This window comes from Furipterus horrens, unplaced genomic scaffold (genome assembly GCF_987537825.1).
Source record: "Furipterus horrens unplaced genomic scaffold, mFurHor1.1.pri manual_scaffold_3, whole genome shotgun sequence".
Lineage (NCBI taxonomy): Eukaryota > Metazoa > Chordata > Mammalia > Chiroptera > Furipteridae > Furipterus > Furipterus horrens.
The window spans coordinates 179,963,359-179,977,650 of NW_028327173.1; the positions used below are offsets into that span (position 1 = coordinate 179,963,359).

At 35.9% G+C, this 14,292-nt stretch overlaps 1 protein-coding gene across 1 annotated transcript in view; it reads left to right on the forward strand.

The window, feature by feature from the left end:
• MNAT1 (MNAT1 component of CDK activating kinase) overlaps positions 1-14,292 on the forward strand; it is a 197,627-nt gene that overhangs the window by 19,642 nt on the left and 163,693 nt on the right. The window lies entirely within an intron of this gene.

Consider the following 14,292-nt stretch of genomic DNA (forward strand, 5'->3'; position numbering starts at 1 on the left):
ATTGAGTATTTCAATCAAGGAAGATGATATATCTTTTAATTTATTTTAACTTTTAATCTCACTCAGCCAAGTTTTATAGTTTTCAGTGGAGAGGTCTTAGTCAACTTTTATTATATTTATTTTTAGGTATTTTGTATCTTTTTGTTCTATGATATATGGTCTTTAAAAAATTTTGCTTTCCAGTCACTTGCTGCTAGTATATAAAGATACAATTGAGTTTTGTATATTAACTTTGTCCTGCAATTTTGCTGAATTCATTTATTCTCATTGTTGGTTTGTAGATTCCCTAGGATTTTCTATGTAAATAATCATATTATCGGTAAATAGGGCTGTTTTACTTCCTTTATTCCAATCTTAATTAATTAATTAATTAACTTAGCCTTAATGCAGTATTGGAACCTCTGTGGCAATGCTGAATAGACATGGTGAAAATGGGCATTCTTGCCTTTTTCTTGGTTTTGGGCAGATATAATTTAGTCTCATGAAATACAGTCTTAACCATTAGCTATGATACTAATTATAGGTTTTTTCAAAGATGCCCTTTATCGATTTGAAAAAACTCCTTACTATTCCTAATTTGTTGAGAGTTATTTTTTCTTTTTAAATTACAAATTGGTTTTGGATTCTGTCAATGCCTTTTTTGACTATTCAAATAACTATATGTTTTTTTTCTCCTTTACCCTGATTGATTGATCTTTGAGTGTTAAAAGATTATTGTGTTACCTGACCTTAACCTGAAGATGTCATGATATATCATTATTTTTATATACTATTAAATTTGGTTTACTAATATTTTGTTAAGGATCTTTGCTTGGATATTCTGTATTTTTTATTTTATTTTTTTGGTAATGAATTTGTTAGGTTTTAGTATTAGAATTACTCTGGCCTTGTAAAACCAGTTGTGCTGTGTATTAGCTATCTATTTCTTAGTAACAAATAATTTAAAAATTTGAAAAGCAAAAACAATGTCCCACAGTTTCTGTGAGTTAGGGATTCAGTGGTGGCTTAGCTAGGAGGTTCTGGCTCAAGGTCTCCAGCAAAGCTGCAGTAAAGGTATGGACTGGTGCTGTAGTCATCTCTAGACTCTACTTGGGAAAGATCAGCTTCCAGACTTGCATGAGCTGTAGTCATCTGAAGGCTCAACTGGGACTGGAGGATACACTTCTAAACTTGCTCATGGGGTTTTTGTGAGGAATTCTTTACTGTTTGTCGGCTAGAGGCCTCAGTTCTTTACTATATGTACCTCTCCTAACCTTCTTCGATGTTGTCACAACATGGTAGCTTTCTTTCCCTAGAGAGATTGATTCAAGAGAGAGAAAGGTAGAAGCTATCATGTCTTATGAACTACTCTGGAACTCTGATACTGTCATTTCTGCCTTTATTTAGAGTTATAAATACAGCCCATATTCAAGGGGGTAAGGGAGTTAGGTTTCATCTTTTGATGAGAAAAGTATCAAAGAATTTGTGGACAAGAGTAAAAGCACATCAACCACAGTATCTGTCAGTTCATCACTGTTATAGCCCATATCCGAGAGGTCTCTCAATTATTCTTGCCTCCTGGTTTTCATGCCTTTGTGTAATTTGTTCCTGAATTGTGTAAGAGTTGCTTGTGTGACCAATAGAATATGGCAGAAGTGATGGTTTGTCACTTCCAAGATTAGGTCATAAAATGACTCAGTGGCTTTCCAATGGACTACTTGCCTTCAGGAAGGACAGTTTCTGTGTTTTAAGCAGCCATATGAAAAGGCCCATGTGATGAGAGGCTGAGGCTTCCAGATAGCTACCATGTGAGTAAGCCATCTTTAGTTCTCCAGCCCCAGTCTTGTCTTCAGATGACAGTCCTGGCTGATATCTTGACAAATAATCTGTTACTGGATTCCTGACACTCGGAAAGTATATGAGATACTAAATGTTTACTGTTTAAGCTGCTCAATTTGGAGGTATTTTGTTATGTAGTAATAGATAATACAATCACTTCATCTTTATTAAAACAAAAAAGAGGCGCATTACCAAAACTCATACACTGGTTAGGTACTTTTTTAATGATAATGGGTAGAGATTTCCAGGTGCCTATGTCAAATAAGCCATTGTCATTATGTAGAGAAGTGTTTTTTGTTCAGGGGCATATAAACTACTTAAAAAGTAAAGCAATATAGGGAGAATCCTGTAATATTGTTTTGCTATAACTGTAAATTGAAAAGCTAAGTATTTTATCATGTAAACTTCAATAATCAATGTTTTTTTTAGAGAGAACCTTACAACTGTTTTTTTATCATTGACTAAGATCTTGATTAAATTTTATGGTAATGCATGAAATAGCAAATTAAAAAAAAATTATTGATTGCTTTCAGGGAGAGAAAGAGTGCGAGAGAGACCTTGATTTATTGTTCCACTTATTTATGCATTCATTTGTTGTTCCTTGTATGTGCCGTGACCAGGGATTGAACCTGCAATCTTGCTTTGACCAATTGCGATACCTGGCCCAGGCCACAAAATAGCAATTTGAAGACCAAATTCTCTCTTTTTTAAAAAAATATTTTGTTAAGCTTTGCTTCCTTTTTAAAATTATTTATTTGTTTGTTTATTTTATTTAGTTTTAGAGAGAGGGGAAAGGAGAAAGAGAGGAAGAGAAACATCACTGTGTGGTTGCCTCTCACTTGCGCCCCCAACTGGGGACCTGATGTGCAACCTAGTCATGTGCCCTGACTGGGAATCGAGCCAGCGACACTTGGTTTGCAGCCTGGAAGACCAAATTCTTTATAAAAATACTTTAGCTTGTGTATAGATTTGTTTTTATATGTTATAAATATAGTAGTGTTGAGTCTTATTTGAAATTTATACAGTATTCCCTCACTTATCGCAGGTATTACGTTCTAGACCCGCCCCCTCCCTCCCCCCATGGTGGCCGAAAATCCGCGAAGTTGGAACCTTACATTTATTTTAGTATTTATATATATGTTAAGGCTTTATAAACCCTTCCCACACACTTATCAACCATTCCCAGTCCCTTATTAACCTTTCCCACTCCCTTATTAACCTTTCCCACTCCCTTATTAACCTTTTCCACGCTTTTATAAACACTACTTATGTTCTTAAACATATTCTACACTCTTAAACCTACATAACTTTAACAACATACGTATACAGTACCACAAAATCCCGCGGTATAGTGAAAAATCCGTGATAAGTAATTAAATATAATATTTTTAAATATCCCGCGATACAGTGAGGCCATGATAAGTGAACCGTGATATAGAGTGGGACTACTGTATTGTGAAGTTGTATAAGGTAGAAATCATTCATAGTGAAAGAATTACCCTTGATAAGATCAAAAGTTGTCAGTATGAATAAATGGAGTTGATGAAATAAAGTTGAATGAAAAATAATATTTACCCTGAGATTTTATAGTTAGGTATGAAAGATAGACAAACAAAATGTTATAACAGTACAATAACAGCAGACCCTCCATATCACCCTGCCCAGGCTCTGTAGCTTCAGCTTCACTGGAGAGGACACTCCAGCGTCATCGCAAGATGTCGATTCAACACGGGAGGAGACAGATACCGTGTCACTCCCGAGTCGGACTGCACAACCATTCTCGGCGGTGCAGATAGACTCTTAAGAAGCTACACCATCGTCTCTTGAGACGGACGGCTGCCGACGAATTGTTATGATAAGTGTTGGAGGCATTTGAGGAACATAATTCAAATGGTGGGGGATAGTGGCACCAACAAATATACCAGAGGATCCAAGTCAGAATTGTGGGAGTCATTCTTGGGTTATGTATTCTTGGCTTATATCCCAGCATCACCATATCCTGCCCATACTGCCTCCTAAATAACTTTAAAATCACAGATTTTATAATCATTCTATGATTTAAAAATGATGTTTTAAACTTAGAGCAATTTCTACTTATTTAGATTATTTTTTTTGTTGTTCTCCTAGGGGAATATACTATCACGTGGATATAAGTCTTCTAATTAGATTTTATTTAAATTATAGCAGGAAATTGAAGCCAGTTTGGATAGTGACTGGATAAACCGTGAGAGAAACAGAAATATGAAAGACTAAAGTTACATATAGTTTTTGAGCAATTAGATAATATAATGCATTTTAAGCGGATAATATGTTATCCACTTATACTTCAATGAAATGGTATGGTTACATTAATTTGAAATTTGCAAATTTGAAAAATTGAGTCAGAGTACACTTTTACCTTGCCTTTTCAGTTAGTGAGAGATTTTGAATATCAGCATATACCACTTTACCTCCATTTATTTATTTATTTATTTATTTATTTATAGAAAGAAGGGAAAGGAGAAAGAGAGGGAGAGAAACATCACTGTGTGGTTGCCTTTCATGAGCCCCCAACTGGGGATCTGATGTGCAACCTAGTCATGTGCCCTTACTGGGAATTGAACCAGCGACACTTGGTTTGCAGGCCAACGTTCAATCCACTGAGCCACAGCAACCGGGACACTTTACCTCCTATTTAGCAGTTAATATTTCATCGTCTGGATGTTTCTCCTGTTGATGAAAATTTTTAAAAGTGAAATTTTTATCTTGGACTTCCAGTCAAGATGGAGGCATAGGTAGACATGCTTTACCTCCTCACGCAACCACAAGAAGAATTACAATTAACCCCAAAAAGCAAGCAAACAAACAAAAAACAGAACTGCCAGAAAATGAATTGTAAGGAAGTCCAACAACCAAGGATTTAAAGAGGTCACATTCATCCAGATGGGTAAGAGGGGCAGAAACCTGGAGTCCGGGTGGAAAGGATGTGTGGTGTGACACAGCGAGGTGGTGGTGGAATGGACAGTCCCACATTCATGTGTGGTGGGTAAAAAGCAGGAAGGATACTTTGGGAGTGAGCTATCACAGTCCCAGGCCAGACTGCACAGCCCAGAATTCCAGCACTGGGAAGATAAAGCCTTATAACTTCTAGCTGTGAAAAACAGTAGGATTTGGGACAGTAGAAGAAACTGCTGGTTTCTCAGATGAGTCAATTTAAAGGGGCTGCATAGACTTAGAACTTAACACATACCTACCCAGTCTGGGAACCACCATCAAGGCAATAGCTAGAAGGGCTCCAGTTGCATATGGGAAGTGGTTGAAGTGGCTGGAAACAGAAACCAGGCAGTGGCATTGTACCCTTCTGACCCCTCCCATTACATAGAGACACAAAATGAAAATGGCAAAGCAGGTTACTCCACCCTAGTGAATACCCATACAACTAAATTGGTGTACTAAGGGAGTCAAAGAAGCTCTACCTAATACACAGAAACAAACACAGGGAAGCAGCCAAATTGAGGAGACAAAGAAATATGGCCCAGATGAAAGAACAGAACAAAACCCCAGACAAAGAACTAAACAAAATGGAGATAGCCAACCTATCAGATGCAGAGTTCAAAACACTGGTGATCAGGATGTTCAGAGAACTCATTGAGTACGGCAGAAGCATAAGGGAAGAAATGAAGATCACACTAAGTGAAATAAAGAAAAATCTCCAGGCAACCAACAGTGAAGGGAAGGAAGCTGGGATTCAGATCAATGATTTGGAAAACAAAGAAATAAACATTCAACCAGAACAGAAAGAAGAAATGAGAATTCAAAAAAATGAGGAGAGTATAGGAAGACTCTGGGACATCTCCAAAAGTGCCAACATCCAAATCATAGGGATGACAAAAAAGAGAAGAGGAAGAGCAAGAAATTGAAAATTTATTTGAAAAAGTAAAAGAATACTTTCCTAATTTGGCGAAGAACATATAAGTAAGTCCAGGTAGTACAGAGAGCTCCAAACAAGTTGGACCCAAAGAAGACCATACCAAGACACATCATTATTAAAATACCAAAGGTTAAAGATAAATAGAGAATCTTAAAAGCAGCAGGAGAAAAGCAGAGAGTTACCCACAAAGAAGTTCCCATAGGACTGTTGGCGGATTTCTCAAAAGAAACGTTGCAAACAAGAAAGGACTGGCAAGAAGTATTCAAAGTGATGAAAAGCAAGGACCTACAACTAAGATTACTGTATCCAGCAAAGCTATCATTTAGAATAGAAGGGCAGATAAAGTGCTTCCCAAACAAGGTAAAGCTAAAGCAGTTCATCACCACAAAGCCATTATTACATGAAATGTTAAAGGGATTTATTTAAGAAAAAGAAGGTCAAAACTATGAACATGAAAATGACAGTAAACTCAAACTATCTATAACTGAGTCTAAAAAATAAAAACAAACAAACTAAGAAACAGCCAGAACAAAAACAGAATCATAGGTATGGGTATCATTTGGAGGGTTATCAGCTGGGAAGGGAAAGGCGGAGAATGGGGGAAAAGGTGCAGGGATTAAGAAGCATAATTGGTAGGTACAAAACAGAGAGGAGGTGTTCAGAATAGTATAGGAAAGGGAGAAGCCAAAGAACTTATATGCACGACCCATGGACATGAACTAAGGTGGCGGCGGGGGGGGGGGGAATTGCTGGAGGGAAAGTGGGTACCAGGCACAGGGAGGCAAAGGGGGAAAATTGGGATAACTTTAACAGCATAATCAGTAAAATGTACTTAAATTTTTAAATCTTTCTAAATTGTTACTTAATAAATTGCACCAGTTAATTCCCTGCAACATTGAATAAAAGTGCTTGTTTTCTCACAGACTTTTGCAACACTGAGGATATCATAAAGGCTGTTTTGGTTTTAATTCACAATGATCAGTTATACCTATTGTGTTTCATATTTGTATTTAACAACAAGTCTCCAATTTGATTGTAAGACTACAGACATAGGCATTGTTTTCCTTGAAATTTGCGCTTTAAGCAAAACACATGTTGAAGTTTCAGTTTAAGATCATATAGCTTTCTGAGTAATACAAATCTGAAAGAACATTCAGAAATATACTTGTATGAAATAGCTGTTATTTGTAAGCACTTTATCCACCTTTTATTTCTGTATAAGAGTCAGATTACAATTAGTATGAGATCTATTCTTTGGGCAGCTGGAAAGCAGGGCAAGGAAAAAATCATTCTTCTCTTGTCCAGTAAAAAGTGCATTGTGCCCTCTAGGACCACACTTGGGCTTTTTTGAAAAGATAATGGATTCCACCCAGGTGAGTCAGTCTTTTGTGTTCTTACCAGGTGCATTATTGGTTTTCATGATGGCAGTCTAAGTGCTCTCATTTAACAGCAGTTTTAGCAAGTTCTCTGAAAGAGCACAGAGGAAATAAACAGATTTTCGCATTTTGATTGCAAGAAAATAAATTTCCTTAACTTTTTTGGCCGTTATACTTTTTCTTGCTAGATGCTTATGAACTGTGACTCCTTTTGAAAATTGTATGTAGTGTATATAGACTTTTTTTTTTGGCATGGATTATGTGACATGACCTACTTATCTAATTTGGAATGTAAAGCAAAGTATATTGATTTATAGTTCTTTTTCCTATCCATAAACTGGGTTAAGATAGGGTGGGAAGGATTCCCTGTTAGAAAAGGTGATCCATGTCTCAGAGTCTAGGAATAGACAAGTTCTGATAGTCATCTAGGGTTACCAATCATTTAATATTTACTTGGCCCTTAAATCATAATACTAAAATAAAACACATATTGGGTTTTAACTAAGGCGAGCATTTCAGACTAATCTTAATGTAAGAACTCTTTGAACAGATTTGTGAGTGAAAACTGTAATTGACTGGCCTTTAGTAATTGGGGAAAAGAAAGTACCTACTATAAAGTTTGAGATTGTCTTTTTTCATGTTTTCAAGTTATTTTTCAATTGTTAGCCCTGAGGTAGTAGCTTAAGCTGTCATAGCATTGAAAGTTCATTTTATGTTGACATTCAGTATTTCGAACAGTTGTAGTGAAACTTTATTTAGATTACATTTTCTTTCTCGGTATTCCTTTTTAGGGTTATATTTTCCTTTTAAACTTTTCATAGTTTTTTCATTCAAACAAATATTGATCACTATGTGCCAAGCATATTCATAGTTACAGAATACTACTACTACCTTTTGCCCTGGTTATTAGGCTTCTTTGATTATCAAATATAACTCTAATGAAAGGTTTTTGGGTTGTTTTTCCTGTTTTAAATCTTGTTTTGTAAATAATAGTTTAGTTTAAATGTGTTGTTTAAGCTTCTTTTTGTGTGGGTTGACAATTTTTGGCATATATAAATTAATGTCCTGGCCTCTAATCATGGGCTCAGACTATCTAGATCTGTGAGTTGATAAATTCTAATTCTGGTACTTTATATTTTTACCATTTTTTTTTTTATTTTTCAAATCAAATATTTGTATTTTCTTTCCTCCACATTTTATTGATTCTGTTTGCTCTTCTTTTTCTATTATATAAATCATCTGCTCTCTTATCGCATAGCAAATTGCTGCTTCAATTTGAGTCAGTACCTTGAAATTTATAGCATATCAACTAGGAGACCATAATCCTCTCTTTTGTTAGAAGTCTCATGCTTAATTCTCAGGAGAAAAACCCTGTAGAATTCTTGGATGTAATTATTATACTTTCTGGGCAAGTCGCATCTTAATGAGAAAATTTTTAGTTCTTTATTCCAGGACCTTATAATGGACTATAATTGGTTTCAAAGAGATTATCAAGAGAGTGAATGTTGGAAAGTATTTTAAGACTTTCTGTGGTAAAAGAATTTTACATTATGCTATTCTTTAAGCGATTTTTCTGTGAGTTTTATGTATACTTCACCAAAAAATAAATTGTGACTACCACTTGGCTACAGATTTTTATCTATTTGTGGCATTGTATATAAGCAGATTACTTAAAGAAAATTAAATATGTTTCTTCTAGCCTAATTTGCAGGTCAGTTTATTGGTTGCTGTATAGATACAGCTTATTCTCATGTATAGACTTTGTAAAGCCAGAAAGAACCTTCCAGTACAAAGAATCATCTAGTAGAATTTCTTGATTTAAGTGGATGATAGATTTATTTATTTATTTTGGTAAAGCTGTTCTGGCATTGAAACTTTGCAAATTCAGTCCCCCCCCCATCTTTCCTTCCTTTCATAAATATAATATTGTATTTCTTTTTTTATTGTATTTTTTCCATTACCATTGAACCCTCTTATACTCCCTCCTGCTGCAGTCATCACAGTGTTGTCCATGAGTCCTTTTTCCTTTTTTCTCAATCCCTCAGTTACACTAAATGAGTGAAGTTTGAAAAAATCTAAAGAGTTAATTTACCCAATTCTCAGTTGGACAAATGACAATTTCTTATTGAGGGTCAAATGAGCACAGTTACCTTTGTTTATCATTCATCTTTAATTGTTAATTTATAGATAAAATGGTCATTGCTGCATTGCTGATTAGTACTTTATTTTTTTGTAACTTTATAGCAATAATTACAGCCTATATAATTTTCAGGGAATAATTAAAGAAGAATAGTTTATTATTTTCCAACATGTATATATAGTATGTTAATTTCTTAGAATCATACCCTCTTTATGTTGGAAGGGATCTCAGAGCATCTATTCCGTGTTCTTATTTTTTTAGATGAATAAACTAGGATACAAAGTGGTTGAGAGATCTATCTAATCTCCCATGACTATAAAGCATTTTGTATGCTTGCCTCTATTGTGATTTAGTAAGTTTAGAGCCCTTTAATGCTACTGACTTCAACTTTCACTTGGTTAAATTCCAGTTTATGAATGTGTTGTATTATCTGCTTTCCTTCTTAGTATAAGTTATCAAGCAATGAAAACTCAGAATTAATGTGTGTGGTAATTGTGCACAATCATTTCTCTAAACCTATCATTATCTGTAATTTAGAATTACAGTGACCAGGAAGCAGTGTTAGTATAAGCATAGTTTAATACATCCATATTAATCCACCCGGCAGAAGATAACATTTTAACATACCTTTTAGATCCACAGTGATGGAAAAAATGATTAAATTGCTTATTGTCAAAACAAAGAACTACTTTAGATATGGTCATTTAATAAGCTATTTTGCTTCATGTAAACTAGTTTTGCCTAAGCCTTAGAGATATAGTCACATGGATTTATCTTTCATTGACAATTGTTTACTGTCTGGCTTTATGTATAATGCAGGTGCTGGTGATAGTTTGAGATTCTTGACTTAGTGCCCAGCATGGAAAATGATTGGTTTTGCTAGCTATGCACAGTACTGTCTTTTAAAGTTCACTTTTTACTGCAGTTAAACCTGTCAATTATCCTGTCTTTATAGTGTTATGAAAGAATTGTTAGTGGTATGTAATATCTTGTGTATATATGTAAACTACTAAATAAATGTAAAATGAAGTTTATGTGCATGGTACTTATTGCAGTAATGTAAGGTTCAAAAATAGAAAATAAGCATATTAGACTTACACATTTAAGTTGAACAATATTGTTGTAGCCCTCTTTTTCTGGGAGATCTATTTGTGTTCAGTACATTCTTCTTTTTCTTTGTTTATGCCTTTTTTTTATGTCTGCAATAACAGTGACAGATTGCTACAGAAGCCTCTCTTGTCTGTCAGATAATGGAGCTAATTTAATTGTTTTTTGACTTTATATTATTTACTATCTGTGAAATAGTCTAATAAATAGATAGAGTTTATCACAGGTGGTTACAAGCTCATGAGTTATTTGGTTTTAGAACCTGTACTTTTAGTTTCTTTTATGTTGAATTAGTTTGTAAAAAGGACATTAACTAAGACATTATAGTTGAATTGAATGTAGGGAAGATTTGAGACAGATTTAAGAAGTAAATTGAAAGTATTTACTGATTATTTTGGCTATTAACATAAGTAGGAGTAGTCTAAGATAATTCTTATATTTGGGATTTTGATGATTAGTTAAAGAATGGGGTTTTGAAGTTTCAGTGAAATTCTTTTTAACAAGGCAGTAAATGTATCAGTAAATAAACAGGGAAATAAGCTAGCAAGTGGTAATAGCTGAAATGGTGGGTCTTGGAATCTGAGTTGATTATGAAAGTTAGCGTAACTATGAGTAAGCTGTACCTAGTAGAAAAAGGAAATATCAAAGCATTGGAGATCTGGATGAGACCAAGGAGGGCAGGGTAGGTAATGAGGGATCGAGAGCTGGGATTTCAGAAGGTTGTGGTCAGAGTTTGGAATATAACTAAAACAGGCTGATGCTGTGTCCAGTGTTGGAGAAGCTAGTGGCAAGAAAGCTAAACAATGAACAAAAAATGTTTAAAAGATTAAAAAAATAAGAGTATTCTTAAAATTAAGATTCATTTGAAAACAGAGACATAACCAGAATAGTTTATTGCTGATGGCTTCTATTTACAGTTAAATTGAATATAAGAATCTTCTTGCTAACCTAAGACATATTGTGTTGTGTTAAAAATTTTGGACTTTTAGGATCTGACGCCACCAGGGGCAGATCCAGGAAGTGCAGATCATTCTAAGAAGCACCAACAAACAATAGGAGTCACAAAAATGGGGAGACAGAGAAACAACCCCCCATCGAAAGGAAAGGTAGAGTCCCCAGAAAGAGTGCTAAATGAAATAGAGGGGAGCCAACTATCAGATATGGAATTGAAAGCACGGATTATGGAGAAGCTCAATGAGCTCAGCGGAAACTACAAAGAATTCCAGAAAAACTACAGTGAACTCCAGAAGAACTATAAGGAACTTACTGAGAATTATACCAGCATCAAAAAGGACATGGAAGCTATCAATAAGAGCCAGGAGGAAATGAAGAATACGATCTCTGAATTGAAGAACACAGTAGAAGGAATTAAAAACAGGCTAGAGGAAGCAGAAAATCGGATCAGCTAGCTGAAGGACAACGTAGACAAAAACTCCCAGACAGTGCAACAAAATGAAAAAAGGCTGAACAAGACTGAAAAGGCTCTAAGACAGCTGCAGGACAACATGAAACGTAATAATATCCGTATCATAGGAATTCCAGAAGGAGAAGAAGAAGAGCAAGGGATAGAAAACCTCTTTGAAAAACTAATGACAGAAAACTTCCCTAACATGAAGAGAGAAAGAATCATGCAAGTCCAGGAAGCACAGAGGGTCCCAATGAAGACGAACCCCAACAGGCCCACTTCAAGACACATCATAATTAAAATGCCAACATTCAAAGACAAAGAGAGAATCCTAAAAGCAGCAAGAGAGAAACAACTAATAACATACAAGGGAACTCCAATAAGGCTATCATCAGATTTCTCAGCAGAAACACTACAAGCCAGAAGGGAATGGCAAAATATATTCCAAGTAATGAAAAACAAAGGCCTACAACCAAGAATACTTTACCCAGCAAGGCTCTCATTCAAAATGGAAGGTGAAATAAGGAGTTTCCAAGACAAAAGAAGGTTAAAAGAATACATCTCCACCAAACCAGTATTGCAAGAGATGCTAAAGGGTCTGCTTTAAGAAGATGAAGAAATAGAGAGAGACAGAGAGGAACACGAGTACAAAGGGGGAGAATGACAATGAATAAGTACTGAAAGAAAGAAGGAACTTCTACCATTTGCAACAACATGACTGCAACTAGAGAGAATTATGCTTAGCGAAATAAGCCAGGCAACAAAAGAAAATTACCTTATGCTATCACCTGTTACAGGAAACTAATGAACAACACAAACAAATGAGCAAAATTGAACCAGAGGTATGTAAACGAGGAATAAACTAACAGTAACAAAGAGGGAGATGGGAGGGAGAGAAGTGGTAAGAAGGGGAAGGGTCTAGTCAAAGAGCATGTATAAATGACCCGTGGACATGGACAACTGGGTGGGGACTGAATGTGGGAGAAGGGAGGGACAGGGTGCAGAGAAGCAAGAGGGGGAAAAAAGTGAGACAACTGTAATGGAAAAACAAACAAACAGAAAAATTTTTAGTGAGGGGAAAAAATAAAAATATAAAGAATAGAAATGCAAGTTCAGTGAATATTAGAAGGACAAGGTTTTTCCTTCACACTGTATATATTTTCTCCCTATCTGATCCCTCCAGAATTTGGCATTCTAAAGAAGTAAGTAATGACCTAAGTTTCTTTGCATAAAACTAATAAGACCAGTTGTTAATAACGATTTTTTTGACTAAGACTTTGACTGGAATGTCATGCCTAAAGGAGACATGCTTGGGCTTTGGTTGTTACCAAAAAGCCCTGAGCAACTGGGACTGACTTTCAAAGGTAATAAAAGTCCACGAGATAAAAGGCCTGGTACCTTGGATGGATGAGCGGTCCATAGCAATCTTTCCAGGGAAGGAGCGAAGGTTGTTTTCCTGAAAGATGGCTAGAAGGGACCTTAAGGCACAATGGAAAACCAGGAGGACCTGGAAAAGACAGGTGTTTACAGGCAAGGCTGAATGCCAGGTATGTGGATCTGCTTCTGTGCCCTGAAGGGCAGACTGAAGGTCACCCTAAATGTTCCTTGCGTAAGTTCCAGCAAAGCAGAACTAAAGATCATAAGTGATCATTTTCTGCTCTTGTTGTGTTTATGCAAATGAACAGAATAAATTAAAAATGAACTTAATGCAGCCCCTTTAATGACAAGGAGGGTAATCTTAGGGAGAAAAATCAAGATTCAAGGAAGATCACAATGCCCAGTGGTAAACTATAAAGTAGTGCAGCTAACCATCTTTAAAGTTTCTTTTCATTTAAAATTTGTTTTCATTTGAAAGTTAAACTATGTCTGTGGCATTATCAAAGATGTTTAATTTACAGGCAAGAAGAATGTCAAATGCCTTGCAACTGGATGTCTTTCCTATAAGACAGTCCTACAGATCTATAAACTTGTGTGTGGGTTATGTTACATAAATTAACATGTGTTTTCTGTTTTCAAAGGGCATAAGCCTACGATCTCATTACCTGAGTGATTGTCTGTACGTATAGACCTCACTTAATCCTGTCTGCATTGCTGCCTCCTGAGACTCACTGGTTTGGCTGAACTAAGTGGCTGGGTTGGTGAAGAATGGGGTGGTCTGTGGGCTTCACTTTAAAACTGGTTTCTCTTTTCTATCCTAATGGCTTGGACAGAAAGAGCCCAGAGGCCTGAGAGGGGGGAAACCTAAAATATTTCCCTTAGTCCAAACTAAGTATAATGGGCAAAAGGGTTTTGGACAGGTGAGATGTACCTGGCATACCTTCCTCCAAAGAAGCCCTTCTTTTCCCTAATGTGGGACATTGAAAAATTAATACCTGTCTTTTGTCATCTAGTGGTTACGGATTGAATGATGTCCTTTAACCCTGTTTCCCCCAGAATACAACAAGGATGCCAGCCTGTTAAACCAAGCATGCCGTTGTCCAGAGACAGCCAACCAACCTGGAGTCTGCACGATCCTTCCCCTTGTAGGAAGGCCACC